At 52.2% G+C, this 20,176-nt stretch overlaps 33 non-coding genes across 33 annotated transcripts; all 33 read left to right on the top strand.

Annotated features, from left to right (window-relative positions):
* The first annotated feature begins 16 nt into the window (after positions 1 to 16).
* On the top strand, positions 17 to 88 carry trnae-uuc (transfer RNA glutamic acid (anticodon UUC)). Its single transcript has one exon. It is a non-coding gene; the product is annotated as a tRNA-Glu (tRNA).
* An 813-nt stretch (positions 89 to 901) lies between these two features.
* On the top strand, positions 902 to 973 carry trnae-uuc (transfer RNA glutamic acid (anticodon UUC)). Its single transcript has one exon. It is a non-coding gene; the product is annotated as a tRNA-Glu (tRNA).
* A 406-nt stretch (positions 974 to 1,379) lies between these two features.
* Positions 1,380 to 1,451, top strand: trnae-cuc (transfer RNA glutamic acid (anticodon CUC)). Its single transcript has one exon. It is a non-coding gene; the product is annotated as a tRNA-Glu (tRNA).
* Positions 1,452 to 2,475: 1,024 nt separating this feature from the next.
* trnae-cuc (transfer RNA glutamic acid (anticodon CUC)) lies at positions 2,476 to 2,547 on the top strand. The gene has a single exon. It is a non-coding gene; the product is annotated as a tRNA-Glu (tRNA).
* An 813-nt stretch (positions 2,548 to 3,360) lies between these two features.
* trnae-cuc (transfer RNA glutamic acid (anticodon CUC)) lies at positions 3,361 to 3,432 on the top strand. Its single transcript has one exon. It is a non-coding gene; the product is annotated as a tRNA-Glu (tRNA).
* Positions 3,433 to 3,767: 335 nt separating this feature from the next.
* Positions 3,768 to 3,839, top strand: trnae-uuc (transfer RNA glutamic acid (anticodon UUC)). Its single transcript has one exon. It is a non-coding gene; the product is annotated as a tRNA-Glu (tRNA).
* Positions 3,840 to 4,245: 406 nt separating this feature from the next.
* On the top strand, positions 4,246 to 4,317 carry trnae-cuc (transfer RNA glutamic acid (anticodon CUC)). The gene has a single exon. It is a non-coding gene; the product is annotated as a tRNA-Glu (tRNA).
* Positions 4,318 to 5,341: 1,024 nt separating this feature from the next.
* Positions 5,342 to 5,413, top strand: trnae-cuc (transfer RNA glutamic acid (anticodon CUC)). The gene has a single exon. It is a non-coding gene; the product is annotated as a tRNA-Glu (tRNA).
* Positions 5,414 to 5,748: 335 nt separating this feature from the next.
* Positions 5,749 to 5,820, top strand: trnae-uuc (transfer RNA glutamic acid (anticodon UUC)). Its single transcript has one exon. It is a non-coding gene; the product is annotated as a tRNA-Glu (tRNA).
* Positions 5,821 to 6,226: 406 nt separating this feature from the next.
* On the top strand, positions 6,227 to 6,298 carry trnae-cuc (transfer RNA glutamic acid (anticodon CUC)). The gene has a single exon. It is a non-coding gene; the product is annotated as a tRNA-Glu (tRNA).
* Positions 6,299 to 6,633: 335 nt separating this feature from the next.
* On the top strand, positions 6,634 to 6,705 carry trnae-uuc (transfer RNA glutamic acid (anticodon UUC)). The gene has a single exon. It is a non-coding gene; the product is annotated as a tRNA-Glu (tRNA).
* A 406-nt stretch (positions 6,706 to 7,111) lies between these two features.
* On the top strand, positions 7,112 to 7,183 carry trnae-cuc (transfer RNA glutamic acid (anticodon CUC)). The gene has a single exon. It is a non-coding gene; the product is annotated as a tRNA-Glu (tRNA).
* Positions 7,184 to 7,996: 813 nt separating this feature from the next.
* trnae-cuc (transfer RNA glutamic acid (anticodon CUC)) lies at positions 7,997 to 8,068 on the top strand. Its single transcript has one exon. It is a non-coding gene; the product is annotated as a tRNA-Glu (tRNA).
* Positions 8,069 to 9,092: 1,024 nt separating this feature from the next.
* On the top strand, positions 9,093 to 9,164 carry trnae-cuc (transfer RNA glutamic acid (anticodon CUC)). Its single transcript has one exon. It is a non-coding gene; the product is annotated as a tRNA-Glu (tRNA).
* Positions 9,165 to 9,499: 335 nt separating this feature from the next.
* Positions 9,500 to 9,571, top strand: trnae-uuc (transfer RNA glutamic acid (anticodon UUC)). The gene has a single exon. It is a non-coding gene; the product is annotated as a tRNA-Glu (tRNA).
* A 406-nt stretch (positions 9,572 to 9,977) lies between these two features.
* trnae-cuc (transfer RNA glutamic acid (anticodon CUC)) lies at positions 9,978 to 10,049 on the top strand. Its single transcript has one exon. It is a non-coding gene; the product is annotated as a tRNA-Glu (tRNA).
* A 335-nt stretch (positions 10,050 to 10,384) lies between these two features.
* On the top strand, positions 10,385 to 10,456 carry trnae-uuc (transfer RNA glutamic acid (anticodon UUC)). Its single transcript has one exon. It is a non-coding gene; the product is annotated as a tRNA-Glu (tRNA).
* Positions 10,457 to 10,862: 406 nt separating this feature from the next.
* On the top strand, positions 10,863 to 10,934 carry trnae-cuc (transfer RNA glutamic acid (anticodon CUC)). The gene has a single exon. It is a non-coding gene; the product is annotated as a tRNA-Glu (tRNA).
* Positions 10,935 to 11,958: 1,024 nt separating this feature from the next.
* Positions 11,959 to 12,030, top strand: trnae-uuc (transfer RNA glutamic acid (anticodon UUC)). Its single transcript has one exon. It is a non-coding gene; the product is annotated as a tRNA-Glu (tRNA).
* A 406-nt stretch (positions 12,031 to 12,436) lies between these two features.
* On the top strand, positions 12,437 to 12,508 carry trnae-cuc (transfer RNA glutamic acid (anticodon CUC)). Its single transcript has one exon. It is a non-coding gene; the product is annotated as a tRNA-Glu (tRNA).
* A 335-nt stretch (positions 12,509 to 12,843) lies between these two features.
* Positions 12,844 to 12,915, top strand: trnae-uuc (transfer RNA glutamic acid (anticodon UUC)). The gene has a single exon. It is a non-coding gene; the product is annotated as a tRNA-Glu (tRNA).
* A 406-nt stretch (positions 12,916 to 13,321) lies between these two features.
* trnae-cuc (transfer RNA glutamic acid (anticodon CUC)) lies at positions 13,322 to 13,393 on the top strand. Its single transcript has one exon. It is a non-coding gene; the product is annotated as a tRNA-Glu (tRNA).
* Positions 13,394 to 13,799: 406 nt separating this feature from the next.
* On the top strand, positions 13,800 to 13,871 carry trnae-cuc (transfer RNA glutamic acid (anticodon CUC)). Its single transcript has one exon. It is a non-coding gene; the product is annotated as a tRNA-Glu (tRNA).
* Positions 13,872 to 14,206: 335 nt separating this feature from the next.
* trnae-uuc (transfer RNA glutamic acid (anticodon UUC)) lies at positions 14,207 to 14,278 on the top strand. The gene has a single exon. It is a non-coding gene; the product is annotated as a tRNA-Glu (tRNA).
* Positions 14,279 to 14,684: 406 nt separating this feature from the next.
* On the top strand, positions 14,685 to 14,756 carry trnae-cuc (transfer RNA glutamic acid (anticodon CUC)). Its single transcript has one exon. It is a non-coding gene; the product is annotated as a tRNA-Glu (tRNA).
* An 813-nt stretch (positions 14,757 to 15,569) lies between these two features.
* Positions 15,570 to 15,641, top strand: trnae-cuc (transfer RNA glutamic acid (anticodon CUC)). Its single transcript has one exon. It is a non-coding gene; the product is annotated as a tRNA-Glu (tRNA).
* Positions 15,642 to 16,665: 1,024 nt separating this feature from the next.
* Positions 16,666 to 16,737, top strand: trnae-cuc (transfer RNA glutamic acid (anticodon CUC)). Its single transcript has one exon. It is a non-coding gene; the product is annotated as a tRNA-Glu (tRNA).
* Positions 16,738 to 17,072: 335 nt separating this feature from the next.
* On the top strand, positions 17,073 to 17,144 carry trnae-uuc (transfer RNA glutamic acid (anticodon UUC)). The gene has a single exon. It is a non-coding gene; the product is annotated as a tRNA-Glu (tRNA).
* Positions 17,145 to 17,550: 406 nt separating this feature from the next.
* trnae-cuc (transfer RNA glutamic acid (anticodon CUC)) lies at positions 17,551 to 17,622 on the top strand. Its single transcript has one exon. It is a non-coding gene; the product is annotated as a tRNA-Glu (tRNA).
* Positions 17,623 to 17,957: 335 nt separating this feature from the next.
* On the top strand, positions 17,958 to 18,029 carry trnae-uuc (transfer RNA glutamic acid (anticodon UUC)). The gene has a single exon. It is a non-coding gene; the product is annotated as a tRNA-Glu (tRNA).
* A 406-nt stretch (positions 18,030 to 18,435) lies between these two features.
* Positions 18,436 to 18,507, top strand: trnae-cuc (transfer RNA glutamic acid (anticodon CUC)). The gene has a single exon. It is a non-coding gene; the product is annotated as a tRNA-Glu (tRNA).
* Positions 18,508 to 19,531: 1,024 nt separating this feature from the next.
* trnae-uuc (transfer RNA glutamic acid (anticodon UUC)) lies at positions 19,532 to 19,603 on the top strand. Its single transcript has one exon. It is a non-coding gene; the product is annotated as a tRNA-Glu (tRNA).
* Positions 19,604 to 20,009: 406 nt separating this feature from the next.
* trnae-cuc (transfer RNA glutamic acid (anticodon CUC)) lies at positions 20,010 to 20,081 on the top strand. Its single transcript has one exon. It is a non-coding gene; the product is annotated as a tRNA-Glu (tRNA).
* Positions 20,082 to 20,176: the final 95 nt, after the last annotated feature.

Here is a 20,176-nt window from a genome sequence, read left to right as displayed (position 1 = left end):
GCTGGCCATGTGCATGTCCCTAATGGTCTAGTGGCTAGGTTTCGGCGCTTTCACCGCTGCGGCCCGGGTTCGATTCCCGGTTAGGGAATGGCTGCTTAAGAGCTGGCTGGGGAACCTCGTTGCACAGTCATCGTTGCGCACATTCATTCTGCTACCCACATGCACACGCTCAGCTGCAAGCTCCCTCATCCCTGGCAGGCCTGAACATGAAGCTTGAGAGCAAAACAAGTTGATGTTTACCTGACCTGCCTTTAAGTAAAACCAGTGTGTCAAAAAGTGCAATGTGTGGCCTGAGTTTAAGTGTGCTTTCCTAGACATGGATATAGCGTAGTCCATTCACAGCAATAGTATGTCCCCAAGGACAAAACAACAGGCCAAATCTTGCCAGATTCGACAGAAGATCTTGAGGAGGCGTGCCTTCTAGAAGCGTTGCCTGTGCCTAAGACAGGCAAAGGGGCTTGGCTGCCAAGTGGGCGAGAGGTTCTTCCAAAGGCTCCCTGATGGTCTAGTGCCTAGGATTCGGCGCTCTCACCGCCGCGGCCCGGGTTCGTTTCCTGGTCAGGGAATGTGCTCTTCCTGGGATGTTGTGCTGGAGAGGGGCCTAGTTGTAAAGGCTTCAAATTTACGTCCCTGACAACAGTGACATCCTGGCACAGGCAGAGACATGATTGGAGCGGAAAAGCTCAAGTAAACTGGGACTTACTCTGCATTTGAACCTCACAGGCTTTGGCTGCATTGGCAAGGAAGTGTGCTGGCCATTTCCTTAGAGAAGCATAAAACGGCACATGACATTACAAGTCTTGCAGACTTTCTCCCTGGTGTGATTGACTTGAGTGCAGCTGCAGAACAAATCCTGTTTTCTTTTTTCTCTGGGCCAGGGCTGCTGCTGGCCATGTGCATGTCCCTAATGGTCTAGTGGCTAGGATTCGGCGCTTTCACCGCTGCGGCCCGGGTTCGATTCCCGGTTAGGGAATGGCTGCTTAAGAGCTGGCTGGGGAACCTCGTTGCACAGTCCTCGGTGCGCACATTCATTCTGCTACCCACATGCACACGCTCAGCTGCAAGCTCCCTCCTCCCTGGCAGGCCTGAACATGAAGCTTGAGAGCAAAACAAGTTGATGTTTACCTGACCTGCCTTTAAGTAAAACCAGTGTGTCAAAAAGTGCAATGTGTGGCCTGAGTTTAAGTGTGCTTTCCTAGACATGGATATAGCGTAGTCCATTCACAGCAATAGTATGTCCCCAAGGACAAAACAACAGGCCAAATCTTGCCAGATTTGATAGAAGATCTTGAGGAGGCGTGCCTTCTAGAAGCGTTGCCTGTGCCCAAGACAGGCAAAGGGGCTTGGCTGCCAAGTGGGCGAGAGGTTCTTCCAAAGGCTCCCTGATGGTCTAGTGGCTAGGATTCGGCGCTCTCACCGCCGCGGCCCGGGTTCGATTCCCGGTCAGGGAATGTGCTCTTGCTGGGATGATGTGCTGGAGAGGGGCCTAGTTGTAAAGGCTTCAAATTTACGTCCCTGACAACAGTGAGGTCCTGGCACAGGCAGAGACATGATTGGAGCAGAAAAGCTCAAGTAACCTGGGACTTACTCTGCATTTGAACCTCACAGGCTTTGGCTGCATTGGCAAGGAAGTGTGCTGGCCATTTCCTTAGAGAAGCATAAAACGGCACATGACATTACAAGTCTTGCAGACTTTCTCCCTGGTGTGTTTGACTTGAGTGCAGCTGCAGAACAAATCCTGTTTTCTTTTTTCTCTGGGCCAGGGCTGCTGCTGGCCATGTGCATGTCCCTAATGGTCTAGTGCAGGGATGTCCAACTCGTGCCATGGAGGGCCAAGAGGCTGCAGGTTTTCTTTCCAACCAAGAACTCCACCAGCTGATTCCACTGATTACCTCACCTTCAAGCAGAGAGCAGGGGCTAATCAGTGGAATCAGCTGGTGGAGTTCTTGGTTGGAAAGAAAACCTGCAGCCTCTTGGCCCTCCATGGCACGAGTTGGACATCCCTGGTCTAGTGGCTAGGATTCGGCGCTTTCACCGCTGCGGCCCGGGTTCGATTCCCGGTTAGGGAATGGCTGCTTAAGAGCTGGCTGGGGAACCTCGTTGCACAGTCCTCGGTGCGCACATTCATTCTGCTACCCACATGCACACGCTCAGCTGCAAGCTCCCTCCTCCCTGGCAGGCCTGAACATGAAGCTTGAGAGCAAAACAAGTTGATGTTTACCTGACCTGCCTTTAAGTGAAACCAGTGTGTCAAAAGGTGCAATGTGTTGCCTGAGTTTAAGTGTGCTTTCCTAGACATGGATATAGCGTAGTCCATTCACAGCAATAGTATGTCCCCAAGGACAAAACAACAGGCCAAATCTTGCCAGATTTGACAGAAGATCTTGAGCAGGCGTGCCTTCTAGAAGCGTTGCCTGTGCCCAAGACAGGCAAAGGGGCTTGGCTGCCAAGTGGGCGAGAGGTTCTTCCAAAGGCTCCCTGATGGTCTAGTGGCTAGGATTCGGCGCTCTCACCGCCGCGGCCCGGGTTCGATTCCCGGTCAGGGAATGTGCTCTTGCTGGGATGATGTGCTGGAGAGGGGCCTAGTTGTAAAGGCTTCAAATTTACGTCCCTGACAACAGTGACATCCTGGCAGAGGCAGAGACATGATTGGAGCGGAAAAGCTCAAGTAACCTGGGACTTACTCTGCATTTGAACCTCACAGGCTTTGGCTGCATTGGCAAGGAAGTGTGCTGGCCATTTCCTTAGAGAAGCATAAAACGGCACATGACATTACAAGTCTTGCAGACTTTCTCCCTGGTGTGTTTGACTTGAGTGCAGCTGCAGAACAAATCCTGTTTTCTTTTTTCTCTGGGCCAGGGCTGCTGCTGGCCATGTGCATGTCCCTAATGGTCTAGTGGCTAGGTTTCGGCGCTTTCACCGCTGCGGCCCGGGTTCGATTCCCGGTTGGGAAATGGCTCCTTAAGAGCTGGCTGGGGAACCTCGTTGCACAGTCATCGTTGCGCACATTCATTCTGCTACCCACATGCACACGCTCAGCTGCAAGCTCCCTCATCCCTGGCAGGCCTGAACATGAAGCTTGAGAGCAAAACAAGTTGATGTTTACCTGACCTGCCTTTAAGTAAAACCAGTGTGTCAAAAAGTGCAATGTGTGGCCTGAGTTTAAGTGTGCTTTCCTAGACATGGATATAGCGTAGTCCATTCACAGCAATAGTATGTCCCCAAGGACAAAACAACAGGCCAAATCTTGCCAGATTTGATAGAAGATCTTGAGGAGGCGTGCCTTCTAGAAGCGTTGCCTGTGCCCAAGACAGGCAAAGGGGCTTGGCTGCCAAGTGGGCGAGAGGTTCTTCCAAAGGCTCCCTGATGGTCTAGTGCCTAGGATTCGGCGCTCTCACCGCCGCGGCCCGGGTTCGATTCCCGGTCAGGGAATGTGCTCTTCCTGGGATGTTGTGCTGGAGAGGGGCCTAGTTGTAAAGGCTTCAAATTTACGTCCCTGACAACAGTGACATCCTGGCACAGGCAGAGACAAGATTGGAGCGGAAAAGCTCAAGTAACCTGGGACTTACTCTGCATTTGAACCTCACAGGCTTTGGCTGCATTGGCAAGGAAGTGTGCTGGCCATTTCCTTAGAGAAGCATAAAACGGCACATGACATTACAAGTCTTGCAGACTTTCTCCCTGGTGTGATTGACTTGAGTGCAGCTGCAGAACAAATCCTGTTTTCTTTTTTCTCTGGGCCAGGGCTGCTGCTGGCCATGTGCATGTCCCTAATGGTCTAGTGGCTAGGATTCGGCGCTTTCACCGCTGCGGCCCGGGTTCGATTCCCGGTTAGGGAATGGCTGCTTAAGAGCTGGCTGGGGAACCTCGTTGCACAGTCCTCGGTGCGCACATTCATTCTGCTACCCACATGCACACGCTCAGCTGCAAGCTCCCTCCTCCCTGGCAGGCCTGAACATGAAGCTTGAGAGCAAAACAAGTTGATGTTTACCTGACCTGCCTTTAAGTAAAACCAGTGTGTCAAAAAGTGCAATGTGTGGCCTGAGTTTAAGTGTGCTTTCCTAGACATGGATATAGCGTAGTCCATTCACAGCAATAGTATGTCCCCAAGGACAAAACAACAGGCCAAATCTTGCCAGATTTGACAGAAGATCTTGAGGAGGCGTGCCTTCTAGAAGCGTTGCCTGTGCCCAAGACAGGCAAAGGGGCTTGGCTGCCAAGTGGGCGAGAGGTTCTTCCAAAGGCTCCCTGATGGTCTAGTGGCTAGGATTCGGCGCTCTCACCGCCGCGGCCCGGGTTCGATTCCCGGTCAGGGAATGTGCTCTTGCTGGGATGATGTGCTGGAGAGGGGCCTAGTTGTAAAGGCTTCAAATTTACGTCCCTGACAACAGTGAGGTCCTGGCACAGGCAGAGACATGATTGGAGCAGAAAAGCTCAAGTAACCTGGGACTTACTCTGCATTTGAACCTCACAGGCTTTGGCTGCATTGGCAAGGAAGTGTGCTGGCCATTTCCTTAGAGAAGCATAAAACGGCACATGACATTACAAGTCTTGCAGACTTTCTCCCTGGTGTGTTTGACTTGAGTGCAGCTGCAGAACAAATCCTGTTTTCTTTTTTCTCTGGGCCAGGGCTGCTGCTGGCCATGTGCATGTCCCTAATGGTCTAGTGCAGGGATGTCCAACTCGTGCCATGGAGGGCCAAGAGGCTGCAGGTTTTCTTTCCAACCAAGAACTCCACCAGCTGATTCCACTGATTACCTCACCTTCAAGCAGAGAGCAGGGGCTAATCAGTGGAATCAGCTGGTGGAGTTCTTGGTTGGAAAGAAAACCTGCAGCCTCTTGGCCCTCCATGGCACGAGTTGGACATCCCTGGTCTAGTGGCTAGGATTCGGCGCTTTCACCGCTGCGGCCCGGGTTCGATTCCCGGTTAGGGAATGGCTGCTTAAGAGCTGGCTGGGGAACCTCGTTGCACAGTCCTCGGTGCGCACATTCATTCTGCTACCCACATGCACACGCTCAGCTGCAAGCTCCCTCCTCCCTGGCAGGCCTGAACATGAAGCTTGAGAGCAAAACAAGTTGATGTTTACCTGACCTGCCTTTAAGTGAAACCAGTGTGTCAAAAGGTGCAATGTGTTGCCTGAGTTTAAGTGTGCTTTCCTAGACATGGATATAGCGTAGTCCATTCACAGCAATAGTATGTCCCCAAGGACAAAACAACAGGCCAAATCTTGCCAGATTTGACAGAAGATCTTGAGCAGGCGTGCCTTCTAGAAGCGTTGCCTGTGCCCAAGACAGGCAAAGGGGCTTGGCTGCCAAGTGGGCGAGAGGTTCTTCCAAAGGCTCCCTGATGGTCTAGTGGCTAGGATTCGGCGCTCTCACCGCCGCGGCCCGGGTTCCATTCCCGGTCAGGGAATGTGCTCTTGCTGGGATGATGTGCTGGAGAGGGGCCTAGTTGTAAAGGCTTCAAATTTACGTCCCTGACAACAGTGACATCCTGGCAGAGGCAGAGACATGATTGGAGCAGAAAAGCTCAAGTAACCTGGGACTTACTCTGCATTTGAACCTCACAGGCTTTGGCTGCATTGGCAAGGAAGTGTGCTGGCCATTTCCTTAGAGAAGCATAAAACGGCACATGACATTACAAGTCTTGCAGACTTTCTCCCTGGTGTGATTGACTTGACTGCAGCTGCAGAACAGATCCTTTTTTCTTTTTTCTCTGGGCCAGGGCTGCTGCTGGCCATGTGCATGTCCCTAATGGTCTAGTGGCTAGGTTTCGGCGCTTTCACCGCTGCGGCCCGGGTTCGATTCCCGGTTAGGGAATGGCTGCTTAAGAGCTGGCTGGGGAACCTCGTTGCACAGTCATCGTTGCGCACATTCATTCTGCTACCCACATGCACACGCTCAGCTGCAAGCTCCCTCATCCCTGGCAGGCCTGAACATGAAGCTTGAGAGCAAAACAAGTTGATGTTTACCTGACCTGCCTTTAAGTAAAACCAGTGTGTCAAAAAGTGCAATGTGTGGCCTGAGTTTAAGTGTGCTTTCCTAGACATGGATATAGCGTAGTCCATTCACAGCAATAGTATGTCCCCAAGGACAAAACAACAGGCCAAATCTTGCCAGATTTGACAGAAGATCTTGAGGAGGCGTGCCTTCTAGAAGCGTTGCCTGTGCCCAAGACAGGCAAAGGGGCTTGGCTGCCAAGTGGGCGAGAGGTTCTTCCAAAGGCTCCCTGATGGTCTAGTGGCTAGGATTCGGCGCTCTCACCGCTGCGGCCCGGGTTCGATTCCCGGTCAGGGAATGTGCTCTTCCTGGGATGTTGTGCTGGAGAGGGGCCTAGTTGTAAAGGCTTCAAATTTACGTCCCTGACAACAGTGACATCCTGGCACAGGCAGAGACAAGATTGGAGCGGAAAAGCTCAAGTAACCTGGGACTTACTCTGCATTTGAACCTCACAGGCTTTGGCTGCATTGGCAAGGAAGTGTGCTGGCCATTTCCTTAGAGAAGCATAAAACAGCACATGACATTACAAGTCTTGCAGACTTTCTCCCTGGTGTGATTGACTTGAGTGCAGCTGCAGAACAAATCCTGTTTTCTTTTTTCTCTGGGCCAGGGCTGCTGCTGGCCATGTGCATGTCCCTAATGGTCTAGTGGCTAGGATTCGGCGCTTTCACCGCTGCGGCCCGGGTTCGATTCCCGGTTAGGGAATGGCTGCTTAAGAGCTGGCTGGGGAACCTCGTTGCACAGTCCTCGGTGCGCACATTCATTCTGCTACCCACATGCACACGCTCAGCTGCAAGCTCCCTCCTCCCTGGCAGGCCTGAACATGAAGCTTGAGAGCAAAACAAGTTGATGTTTACCTGACCTGCCTTTAAGTGAAACCAGTGTGTCAAAAGGTGCAATGTGTGGCCTGAGTTTAAGTGTGTTTTTCTAGACATGGATATAGCGTAGTCCATTCACAGCAATAGTATGTCCCCAAGGACAAAACAACAGGCCAAATCTTGCCAGATTTGACAGAAGATCTTGAGCAGGCGTGCCTTCTAGAAGCGTTGCCTGTGCCCAAGACAGGCAAAGGGGCTTGGCTGCCAAGTGGGCGAGAGGTTCTTCCAAAGGCTCCCTGATGGTCTAGTGGCTAGGATTCGGCGCTCTCACCGCCGCGGCCCGGGTTCGATTCCCGGTCAGGGAATGTGCTCTTGCTGGGATGATGTGCTGGAGAGGGGCCTAGTTGTAAAGGCTTCAAATTTACGTCCCTGACAACAGTGACATCCTGGCACAGGCAGAGACATGATTGGAGCAGAAAAGCTCAAGTAACCTGGGACTTACTCTGCATTTGAACCTCACAGGCTTTGGCTGCATTGGCAAGGAAGTGTGCTGGCCATTTCCTTAGAGAAGCATAAAACGGCACATGACATTACAAGTCTTGCAGACTTTCTCCCTGGTGTGTTTGACTTGAGTGCAGCTGCAGAACAAATCCTGTTTTCTTTTTTCTATGGGCCAGGGCTGCTGCTGGCCATGTGCATGTCCCTAATGGTCTAGTGGCTAGGTTTCTGCGCTTTCACCGCTGCGGCCCGGGTTCGATTCCCGGTTAGGGAATGGCTGCTTAAGAGCTGGCTGGGGAACCTCGTTGCACAGTCATCGTTGCGCACATTCATTCTGCTACCCACATGCACACGCTCAGCTGCAAGCTCCCTCCTCCCTGGCAGGCCTGAACATGAAGCTTGAGAGCAAAACAAGTTGATGTTTACCTGACCTGCCTTTAAGTAAAACCAGTGTGTCAAAAGGTGCAATGTGTGGCCTGAGTTTAAGTGTGCTTTCCTAGACATGGATATAGCGTAGTCCATTCACAGCAATAGTATGTCCCCAAGGACAAAACAACAGGCCAAATCTTGCCAGATTTGATAGAAGATCTTGAGGAGGCGTGCCTTCTAGAAGCGTTGCCTGTGCCCAAGACAGGCAAAGGGGCTTGGCTGCCAAGTGGGCGAGAGGTTCTTCCAAAGGCTCCCTGATGGTCTAGTGCCTAGGATTCGGCGCTCTCACCGCTGCGGCCCGGGTTCGATTCCCGGTCAGGGAATGTGCTCTTCCTGGGATGTTGTGCTGGAGAGGGGCCTAGTTGTAAAGGCTTCAAATTTACGTCCCTGACAACAGTGACATCCTGGCACAGGCAGAGACAAGATTGGAGCGGAAAAGCTCAAGTAACCTGGGACTTACTCTGCATTTGAACCTCACAGGCTTTGGCTGCATTGGCAAGGAAGTGTGCTGGCCATTTCCTTAGAGAAGCATAAAACGGCACATGACATTACAAGTCTTGCAGACTTTCTCCCTGGTGTGATTGACTTGAGTGCAGCTGCAGAACAAATCCTGTTTTCTTTTTTCTCTGGGCCAGGGCTGCTGCTGGCCATGTGCATGTCCCTAATGGTCTAGTGCAGGGATGTCCAACTCGTGCCATGGAGGGCCAAGAGGCTGCAGGTTTTCTTTCCAACCAAGAACTCCACCAGCTGATTCCACTGATTACCTCACCTTCAAGCAGAGAGCAGGGGCTAATCAGTGGAATCAGCTGGTGGAGTTCTTGGTTGGAAAGAAAACCTGCAGCCTCTTGGCCCTCCATGGCACGAGTTGGACATCCCTGGTCTAGTGGCTAGGATTCGGCGCTTTCACCGCTGCGGCCCGGGTTCGATTCCCGGTTAGGGAATGGCTGCTAAAGAGCTGGCTGGGGAACCTCGTTGCACAGTCCTCGGTGCGCACATTCATTCTGCTACCCACATGCACACGCTCAGCTGCAAGCTCCCTCCTCCCTGGCAGGCCTGAACATGAAGCTTGAGAGCAAAACAAGTTGATGTTTACCTGACCTGCCTTTAAGTGAAACCAGTGTGTCAAAAGGTGCAATGTGTTGCCTGAGTTTAAGTGTGCTTTCCTAGACATGGATATAGCGTAGTCCATTCACAGCAATAGTATGTCCCCAAGGACAAAACAACAGGCCAAATCTTGCCAGATTTGACAGAAGATCTTGAGCAGGCGTGCCTTCTAGAAGCGTTGCCTGTGCCCAAGACAGGCAAAGGGGCTTGGCTGCCAAGTGGGTGAGAGGTTCTTCCAAAGGCTCCCTGATGGTCTAGTGGCTAGGATTCGGCGCTCTCACCGCCGCGGCCCGGGTTCGATTCCCGGTCAGGGAATGTGCTCTTGTTGGGATGATGTGCTGGAGGGGGGCCTAGTTGTAAAGGCTTCAAATTTACGTCCCTGACAACAGTGACATCCTGGCAGAGGCAGAGACATGATTGGAGCGGAAAAGCTCAAGTAACCTGGGACTTACTCTGCATTTGAACCTCACAGGCTTTGGCTGCATTGGCAAGGAAGTGTGCTGGCCATTTCCTTAGAGAAGCATAAAACGGCACATGACATTACAAGTCTTGCAGACTTTCTCCCTGGTGTGATTGACTTGACTGCAGCTGCAGAACAAATCCTTTTTTCTTTTTTCTCTGGGCCAGGGCTGCTGCTGGCCATGTGCATGTCCCTAATGGTCTAGTGGCTAGGATTCAGCGCTTTCACCGCTGCGGCCCGGGTTCGATTCCCGGTTAGGGAATGGCTGCTTAAGAGCTGGCTGGGGAACCTCGTTGCACAGTCCTCGGTGCGCACATTCATTCTGCTACCCACATGCACACGCTCAGCTGCAAGCTCCCTCCTCCCTGGCAGGCCTGAACATGAAGCTTGAGAGCTAAACAAGTTGACGTTTACCTGACCTGCCTTTAAGTGAAACCAGTGTGTCAAAAGGTGCAATGTGTGGCCTGAGTTTAAGTGTGCTTTCCTAGACATGGATATAGCGTAGTCCATTCACAGCAATAGTATGTCCCCAAGGACAAAACAACAGGCCAAATCTTGCCAGATTTGACAGAAGATCTTGAGCAGGCGTGCCTTCTAGAAGCGTTGCCTGTGCCCAAGACAGGCAAAGGGGCTTGGCTGACAAGTGGGCGAGAGGTTCTTCCAAAGGCTCCCTGATGGTCTAGTGGCTAGGATTCGGCGCTCTCACCGCCGCGGCCCGGGTTCGATTCCCGGTCAGGGAATGTGCTCTTGCTGGGATGATGTGCTGGAGAGGGGCCTAGTTGTAAAGGCTTCAAATTTACGTCCCTGACAACAGTGACATCCTGGCACAGGCAGAGACAAGATTGGAGCGGAAAAGCTCAAGTAACCTGGGACTTACTCTGCATTTGAACCTCACAGGCTTTGGCTGCATTGGCAAGGAAGTGTGCTGGCCATTTCCTTAGAGAAGCATAAAACGGCACATGACATTACAAGTCTTGCAGACTTTCTCCCTGGTGTGATTGACTTGACTGCAGCTGCAGAACAGATCCTTTTTTCTTTTTTCTCTGGGCCAGGGCTGCTGCTGGCCATGTGCATGTCCCTAATGGTCTAGTGGCTAGGATTCAGCGCTTTCACCGCTGCGGCCCGGGTTCGATTCCCGGTTAGGGAATGGCTGCTTAAGAGCTGGCTGGGGAACCTCGTTGCACAGTCCTCGGTGCGCACATTCATTCTGCTACCCACATGCACACGCTCAGCTGCAAGCTCCCTCCTCCCTGGCAGGCCTGAACATGAAGCTTGAGAGCTAAACAAGTTGACGTTTACCTGACCTGCCTTTAAGTGAAACCAGTGTGTCAAAAGGTGCAATGTGTGGCCTGAGTTTAAGTGTGCTTTCCTAGACATGGATATAGCGTAGTCCATTCACAGCAATAGTATGTCCCCAAGGACAAAACAACAGGCCAAATCTTGCCAGATTTGACAGAAGATCTTGAGCAGGCGTGCCTTCTAGAAGCGTTGCCTGTGCCCAAGACAGGCAAAGGGGCTTGGCTGCCAAGTGGGCAAGAGGTTCTTCCAAAGGCTCCCTGATGGTCTAGTGGCTAGGATTCGGCGCTCTCACCGCCGCGGCCCGGGTTCGATTCCCGGTCAGGGAATGTGCTCTTGCTGGGATGATGTGCTGGAGAGGGGCCTAGTTGTAAAGGCTTCAAATTTACGTCCCTGACAACAGTGACATCCTGGCACAGGCAGAGACATGATTGGAGCGGAAAAGCTCAAGTAAACTGGGACTTACTCTGCATTTGAACCTCACAGGCTTTGGCTGCATTGGCAAGGAAGTGTGCTGGCCATTTCCTTAGAGAAGCATAAAACGGCACATGACATTACAAGTCTTGCAGACTTTCTCCCTGGTGTGTTTGACTTGAGTGCAGCTGCAGAACAAATTCTGTTTTCTTTTTTCTCTGGGCCAGGGCTGCTGCTGGCCATGTGCATGTCCCTAATGGTCTAGTGCAGGGATGTCCAACTCGTGCCATGGAGGGCCAAGAGGCTGCAGGTTTTCTTTCCAACCAAGAACTCCACCAGCTGATTCCACTGATTACCTCACCTTTAAGCAGAGAGCAGGGGCTAATCAGTGGAATCAGCTGGTGGAGTTCTTGGTTGGAAAGAAAACCTGCAGCCTCTTGGCCCTCCATGGCACGAGTTGGACATCCCTGGTCTAGTGGCTAGGATTCGGCGCTTTCACCGCTGCGGCCCGGGTTCGATTCCCGGTTAGGGAATGGCTGCTAAAGAGCTGGCTGGGGAACCTCGTTGCACAGTCCTCGGTGCGCACATTCATTCTGCTACCCACATGCACACGCTCAGCTGCAAGCTCCCTCCTCCCTGGCAGGCCTGAACATGAAGCTTGAGAGCTAAACAAGTTGACGTTTACCTGACCTGCCTTTAAGTGAAACCAGTGTGTCAAAAGGTGCAATGTGTGGCCTGAGTTTAAGTGTGCTTTCCTAGACATGGATATAGCGTAGTCCATTCACAGCAATAGTATGTCCCCAAGGACAAAACAACAGGCCAAATCTTGCCAGATTTGACAGAAGATCTTGAGCAGGCGTGCCTTCTAGAAGCGTTGCCTGTGCCCAAGACAGGCAAAGGGGCTTGGCTGCCAAGTGGGCAAGAGGTTCTTCCAAAGGCTCCCTGATGGTCTAGTGGCTAGGATTCGGCGCTTTCACCGCTGCGGCCCGGGTTCGATTCCCGGTTAGGGAATGGCTGCTTAAGAGCTGGCTGGGGAACCTCGTTGCACAGTCCTCGGTGCGCACATTCATTCTGCTACCCACATGCACACGCTCAGCTGCAAGCTCCCTCCTCCCTGGCAGGCCTGAACATGAAGCTTGAGAGCAAAACAAGTTGATGTTTACCTGACCTGCCTTTAAGTGAAACCAGTGTGTCAAAAGGTTCAATGTGTGGCCTGAGTTTAAGTGTGCTTTCCTAGACATGGATATAGCGTAGTCCATTCACAGCAATAGTATGTCCCCAAGGACAAAACAACAGGCCAAATCTTGCCAGATTTGACAGAAGATCTTGAGCAGGCGTGCCTTCTAGAAGCGTTGCCTGTGCCCAAGACAGGCAAAGGGGCTTGGCTGCCAAGTGGGTGAGAGGTTCTTCCAAAGGCTCCCTGATGGTCTAGTGGCTAGGATTCGGCGCTCTCACCGCCGCGGCCCGGGTTCGATTCCCGGTCAGGGAATGTGCTCTTGCTGGGATGATGTGCTGGAGAGGGGCCTAGTTGTAAAGGCTTCAAATTTACGTCCCTGACAACAGTGACATCCTGGCAGAGGCAGAGACATGATTGGAGTGGAAAAGCTCAAGTAACCTGGGACTTACTCTGCATTTGAACCTCACAGGCTTTGGCTGCATTGGCAAGGAAGTGTGCTGGCCATTTCCTTAGAGAAGCATAAAACGGCACATGACATTACAAGTCTTGCAGACTTTCTCCCTGGTGTGATTGACTTGACTGCAGCTGCAGAACAAATCCTTTTTTCTTTTTTCTCTGGGCCAGGGCTGCTGCTGGCCATGTGCATGTCCCTAATGGTCTAGTGGCTAGGATTCAGCGCTTTCACCGCTGCGGCCCGGGTTCGATTCCCGGTTAGGGAATGGCTGCTTAAGAGCTGGCTGGGGAACCTCGTTGCACAGTCCTCGGTGCGCACATTCATTCTGCTACCCACATGCACACGCTCAGCTGCAAGCTCCCTCCTCCCTGACAGGCCTGAACATGAAGCTTGAGAGCTAAACAAGTTGATGTTTACCTGACCTGCCTTTAAGTGAAACCAGTGTGTCAAAAGGTGCAATGTGTGGCCTGAGTTTAAGTGTGCTTTCCTAGACATGGATATAGCGTAGTCCATTCACAGCAATAGTATGTCCCCAAGGACAAAACAACAGGCCAAATCTTGCCAGATTTGACAGAAGATCTTGAGCAGGCGTGCCTTCTAGAAGCGTTGCCTGTGCCCAAGACAGGCAAAGGGGCTTGGCTGCCAAGTGGGCGAGAGGTTCTTCCAAAGGCTCCCTGATGGTCTAGTGGCTAGGATTCGGCGCTCTCACCGCTGCGGCCCGGGTTCGATTCCCGGTTAGGGAATGGCTGCTTAAGAGCTGGCTGGGGAACCTCGTTGCACAGTCATCGTTGCGCACATTCATTCTGCTACCCACATGCACACGCTCAGCTGCAAGCTCCCTCATCCCTGGCAGGCCTGAACATGAAGCTTGAGAGCAAAACAAGTTGATGTTTACCTGACCTGCCTTTAAGTAAAACCAGTGTGTCAAAAAGTGCAATGTGTGGCCTGAGTTTAAGTGTGCTTTCCTAGACATGGATATAGCGTAGTCCATTCACAGCAATAGTATGTCCCCAAGGACAAAACAACAGGCCAAATCTTGCCAGATTTGACAGAAGATCTTGAGGAGGCGTGCCTTCTAGAAGCGTTGCCTGTGCCCAAGACAGGCAAAGGGGCTTGGCTGCCAAGTGGGCGAGAGGTTCTTCCAAAGGCTCCCTGATGGTCTAGTGGCTAGGATTCGGCGCTCTCACCGCTGCGGCCCGGGTTCGATTCCCGGTCAGGGAATGTGCTCTTCCTGGGATGTTGTGCTGGAGAGGGGCCTAGTTGTAAAGGCTTCAAATTTACGTCCCTGACAACAGTGACATCCTGGCACAGGCAGAGACAAGATTGGAGCGGAAAAGCTCAAGTAACCTGGGACTTACTCTGCATTTGAACCTCACAGGCTTTGGCTGCATTGGCAAGGAAGTGTGCTGGCCATTTCCTTAGAGAAGCATAAAACAGCACATGACATTACAAGTCTTGCAGACTTTCTCCCTGGTGTGATTGACTTGAGTGCAGCTGCAGAACAAATCCTGTTTTCTTTTTTCTCTGGGCCAGGGCTGCTGCTGGCCATGTGCATGTCCCTAATGGTCTAGTGGCTAGGATTCGGCGCTTTCACCGCTGCGGCCCGGGTTCGATTCCCGGTTAGGGAATGGCTGCTTAAGAGCTGGCTGGGGAACCTCGTTGCACAGTCCTCGGTGCGCACATTCATTCTGCTACCCACATGCACACGCTCAGCTGCAAGCTCCCTCCTCCCTGGCAGGCCTGAACATGAAGCTTGAGAGCAAAACAAGTTGATGTTTACCTGACCTGCCTTTAAGTGAAACCAGTGTGTCAAAAGGTGCAATGTGTGGCCTGAGTTTAAGTGTGTTTTTCTAGACATGGATATAGCGTAGTCCATTCACAGCAATAGTATGTCCCCAAGGACAAAACAACAGGCCAAATCTTGCCAGATTTGACAGAAGATCTTGAGCAGGCGTGCCTTCTAGAAGCGTTGCCTGTGCCCAAGACAGGCAAAGGGGCTTGGCTGCCAAGTGGGCGAGAGGTTCTTCCAAAGGCTCCCTGATGGTCTAGTGGCTAGGATTCGGCGCTCTCACCGCCGCGGCCCGGGTTCGATTCCCGGTCAGGGAATGTGCTCTTGCTGGGATGATGTGCTGGAGAGGGGCCTAGTTGTAAAGGCTTCAAATTTACGTCCCTGACAACAGTGACATCCTGGCACAGGCAGAGACATGATTGGAGCAGAAAAGCTCAAGTAACCTGGGACTTACTCTGCATTTGAACCTCACAGGCTTTGGCTGCATTGGCAAGGAAGTGTGCTGGCCATTTCCTTAGAGAAGCATAAAACGGCACATGACATTACAAGTCTTGCAGACTTTCTCCCTGGTGTGTTTGACTTGAGTGCAGCTGCAGAACAAATCCTGTTTTCTTTTTTCTATGGGCCAGGGCTGCTGCTGGCCATGTGCATGTCCCTAATGGTCTAGTGGCTAGGTTTCTGCGCTTTCACCGCTGCGGCCCGGGTTCGATTCCCGGTTAGGGAATGGCTGCTTAAGAGCTGGCTGGGGAACCTCGTTGCACAGTCATCGTTGCGCACATTCATTCTGCTACCCACATGCACACGCTCAGCTGCAAGCTCCCTCCTCCCTGGCAGGCCTGAACATGAAGCTTGAGAGCAAAACAAGTTGATGTTTACCTGACCTGCCTTTAAGTAAAACCAGTGTGTCAAAAGGTGCAATGTGTGGCCTGAGTTTAAGTGTGCTTTCCTAGACATGGATATAGCGTAGTCCATTCACAGCAATAGTATGTCCCCAAGGACAAAACAACAGGCCAAATCTTGCCAGATTTGATAGAAGATCTTGAGGAGGCGTGCCTTCTAGAAGCGTTGCCTGTGCCCAAGACAGGCAAAGGGGCTTGGCTGCCAAGTGGGCGAGAGGTTCTTCCAAAGGCTCCCTGATGGTCTAGTGCCTAGGATTCGGCGCTCTCACCGCTGCGGCCCGGGTTCGATTCCCGGTCAGGGAATGTGCTCTTCCTGGGATGTTGTGCTGGAGAGGGGCCTAGTTGTAAAGGCTTCAAATTTACGTCCCTGACAACAGTGACATCCTGGCACAGGCAGAGACAAGATTGGAGCGGAAAAGCTCAAGTAACCTGGGACTTACTCTGCATTTGAACCTCACAGGCTTTGGCTGCATTGGCAAGGAAGTGTGCTGGCCATTTCCTTAGAGAAGCATAAAACGGCACATGACATTACAAGTCTTGCAGACTTTCTCCCTGGTGTGATTGACTTGAGTGCAGCTGCAGAACAAATCCTGTTTTCTTTTTTCTCTGGGCCAGGGCTGCTGCTGGCCATGTGCATGTCCCTAATGGTCTAGTGCAGGGATGTCCAACTCGTGCCATGGAGGGCCAAGAGGCTGCAGGTTTTCTTTCCAACCAAGAACTCCACCAGCTGATTCCACTGATTACCTCACCTTCAAGCAGAGAGCAGGGGCTAATCAGTGGAATCAGCTGGTGGAGTTCTTGGTTGGAAAGAAAACCTGCAGCCTCTTGGCCCTCCATGGCACGAGTTGGACATCCCTGGTCTAGTGGCTAGGATTCGGCGCTTTCACCGCTGCGGCCCGGGTTCGATTCCCGGTTAGGGAATGGCTGCTAAAGAGCTGGCTGGGGAACCTCGTTGCACAGTCCTCGGTGCGCACATTCATTCTGCTACCCACATGCACACGCTCAGCTGCAAGCTCCCTCCTCCCTGGCAGGCCTGAACATGAAGCTTGAGAGCAAAACAAGTTGATGTTTACCTGACCTGCCTTTAAGTGAAACCAGTGTGTCAAAAGGTGCAATGTGTTGCCTGAGTTTAAGTGTGCTTTCCTAGACATGGATATAGCGTAGTCCATTCACAGCAATAGTATGTCCCCAAGGACAAAACAACAGGCCAAATCTTGCCAGATTTGACAGAAGATCTTGAGCAGGCGTGCCTTCTAGAAGCGTTGCCTGTGCCCAAGACAGGCAAAGGGGCTTGGCTGCCAAGTGGGTGAGAGGTTCTTCCAAAGGCTCCCTGATGGTCTAGTGGCTAGGATTCGGCGCTCTCACCGCCGCGGCCCGGGTTCGATTCCCGGTCAGGGAATGTGCTCTTGTTGGGATGATGTGCTGGAGGGGGGCCTAGTTGTAAAGGCTTCAAATTTACGTCCCTGACAACAGTGACATCCTGGCAGAGGCAGAGACATGATTGGAGCGGAAAAGCTCAAGTAACCTGGGACTTACTCTGCATTTGAACCTCACAGGCTTTGGCTGCATTGGCAAGGAAGTGTGCTGGCCATTTCCTTAGAGAAGCATAAAACGGCACATGACATTACAAGTCTTGCAGACTTTCTCCCTGGTGTGATTGACTTGACTGCAGCTGCAGAACAAATCCTTTTTTCTTTTTTCTCTGGGCCAGGGCTGCTGCTGGCCATGTGCATGTCCCTAATGGTCTAGTGGCTAGGATTCAGCGCTTTCACCGCTGCGGCCCGGGTTCGATTCCCGGTTAGGGAATGGCTGCTTAAGAGCTGGCTGGGGAACCTCGTTGCACAGTCCTCGGTGCGCACATTCATTCTGCTACCCACATGCACACGCTCAGCTGCAAGCTCCCTCCTCCCTGGCAGGCCTGAACATGAAGCTTGAGAGCTAAACAAGTTGACGTTTACCTGACCTGCCTTTAAGTGAAACCAGTGTGTCAAAAGGTGCAATGTGTGGCCTGAGTTTAAGTGTGCTTTCCTAGACATGGATATAGCGTAGTCCATTCACAGCAATAGTATGTCCCCAAGGACAAAACAACAGGCCAAATCTTGCCAGATTTGACAGAAGATCTTGAGCAGGCGTGCCTTCTAGAAGCGTTGCCTGTGCCCAAGACAGGCAAAGGGGCTTGGCTGACAAGTGGGCGAGAGGTTCTTCCAAAGGCTCCCTGATGGTCTAGTGGCTAGGATTCGGCGCTCTCACCGCCGCGGCCCGGGTTCGATTCCCGGTCAGGGAATGTGCTCTTGCTGGGATGATGTGCTGGAGAGGGGCCTAGTTGTAAAGGCTTCAAATTTACGTCCCTGACAACAGTGACATCCTGGCACAGGCAGAGACAAGATTGGAGCGGAAAAGCTCAAGTAACCTGGGACTTACTCTGCATTTGAACCTCACAGGCTTTGGCTGCATTGGCAAGGAAGTGTGCTGGCCATTTCCTTAGAGAAGCATAAAACGGCACATGACATTACAAGTCTTGCAGACTTTCTCCCTGGTGTGATTGACTTGACTGCAGCTGCAGAACAGATCCTTTTTTCTTTTTTCTCTGGGCCAGGGCTGCTGCTGGCCATGTGCATGTCCCTAATGGTCTAGTGGCTAGGATTCAGCGCTTTCACCGCTGCGGCCCGGGTTCGATTCCCGGTTAGGGAATGGCTGCTTAAGAGCTGGCTGGGGAACCTCGTTGCACAGTCCTCGGTGCGCACATTCATTCTGCTACCCACATGCACACGCTCAGCTGCAAGCTCCCTCCTCCCTGGCAGGCCTGAACATGAAGCTTGAGAGCTAAACAAGTTGACGTTTACCTGACCTGCCTTTAAGTGAAACCAGTGTGTCAAAAGGTGCAATGTGTGGCCTGAGTTTAAGTGTGCTTTCCTAGACATGGATATAGCGTAGTCCATTCACAGCAATAGTATGTCCCCAAGGACAAAACAACAGGCCAAATCTTGCCAGATTTGACAGAAGATCTTGAGCAGGCGTGCCTTCTAGAAGCGTTGCCTGTGCCCAAGACAGGCAAAGGGGCTTGGCTGCCAAGTGGGCAAGAGGTTCTTCCAAAGGCTCCCTGATGGTCTAGTGGCTAGGATTCGGCGCTCTCACCGCCGCGGCCCGGGTTCGATTCCCGGTCAGGGAATGTGCTCTTGCTGGGATGATGTGCTGGAGAGGGGCCTAGTTGTAAAGGCTTCAAATTTACGTCCCTGACAACAGTGACATCCTGGCACAGGCAGAGACATGATTGGAGCGGAAAAGCTCAAGTAAACTGGGACTTACTCTGCATTTGAACCTCACAGGCTTTGGCTGCATTGGCAAGGAAGTGTGCTGGCCATTTCCTTAGAGAAGCATAAAACGGCACATGACATTACAAGTCTTGCAGACTTTCTCCCTGGTGTGTTTGACTTGAGTGCAGCTGCAGAACAAATTCTGTTTTCTTTTTTCTCTGGGCCAGGGCTGCTGCTGGCCATGTGCATGTCCCTAATGGTCTAGTGCAGGGATGTCCAACTCGTGCCATGGAGGGCCAAGAGGCTGCAGGTTTTCTTTCCAACCAAGAACTCCACCAGCTGATTCCACTGATTACCTCACCTTTAAGCAGAGAGCAGGGGCTAATCAGTGGAATCAGCTGGTGGAGTTCTTGGTTGGAAAGAAAACCTGCAGCCTCTTGGCCCTCCATGGCACGAGTTGGACATCCCTGGTCTAGTGGCTAGGATTCGGCGCTTTCACCGCTGCGGCCCGGGTTCGATTCCCGGTTAGGGAATGGCTGCTAAAGAGCTGGCTGGGGAACCTCGTTGCACAGTCCTCGGTGCGCACATTCATTCTGCTACCCACATGCACACGCTCAGCTGCAAGCTCCCTCCTCCCTGGCAGGCCTGAACATGAAGCTTGAGAGCTAAACAAGTTGACGTTTACCTGACCTGCCTTTAAGTGAAACCAGTGTGTCAAAAGGTGCAATGTGTGGCCTGAGTTTAAGTGTGCTTTCCTAGACATGGATATAGCGTAGTCCATTCACAGCAATAGTATGTCCCCAAGGACAAAACAACAGGCCAAATCTTGCCAGATTTGACAGAAGATCTTGAGCAGGCGTGCCTTCTAGAAGCGTTGCCTGTGCCCAAGACAGGCAAAGGGGCTTGGCTGCCAAGTGGGCAAGAGGTTCTTCCAAAGGCTCCCTGATGGTCTAGTGGCTAGGATTCGGCGCTTTCACCGCTGCGGCCCGGGTTCGATTCCCGGTTAGGGAATGGCTGCTTAAGAGCTGGCTGGGGAACCTCGTTGCACAGTCCTCGGTGCGCACATTCATTCTGCTACCCACATGCACACGCTCAGCTGCAAGCTCCCTCCTCCCTGGCAGGCCTGAACATGAAGCTTGAGAGCAAAACAAGTTGATGTTTACCTGACCTGCCTTTAAGTGAAACCAGTGTGTCAAAAGGTTCAATGTGTGGCCTGAGTTTAAGTGTGCTTTCCTAGACATGGATATAGCGTAGTCCATTCACAGCAATAGTATGTCCCCAAGGACAAAACAACAGGCCAAATCTTGCCAGATTTGACAGAAGATCTTGAGCAGGCGTGCCTTCTAGAAGCGTTGCCTGTGCCCAAGACAGGCAAAGGGGCTTGGCTGCCAAGTGGGTGAGAGGTTCTTCCAAAGGCTCCCTGATGGTCTAGTGGCTAGGATTCGGCGCTCTCACCGCCGCGGCCCGGGTTCGATTCCCGGTCAGGGAATGTGCTCTTGCTGGGATGATGTGCTGGAGAGGGGCCTAGTTGTAAAGGCTTCAAATTTACGTCCCTGACAACAGTGACATCCTGGCAGAGGCAGA

This window comes from Halichoeres trimaculatus, unplaced genomic scaffold, assembly GCF_033239565.1.
Source record: "Halichoeres trimaculatus isolate MK-OKI-2021-1 unplaced genomic scaffold, fHalTri1.1 fHalTri1_scaffold_4, whole genome shotgun sequence".
In the NCBI taxonomy this organism is placed as follows: domain Eukaryota; kingdom Metazoa; phylum Chordata; class Actinopteri; order Labriformes; family Labridae; genus Halichoeres; species Halichoeres trimaculatus.
The sequence above is the reverse complement of the archived record's forward strand: the minus strand, read 5'-3'. Positions and strand labels throughout refer to the sequence as shown.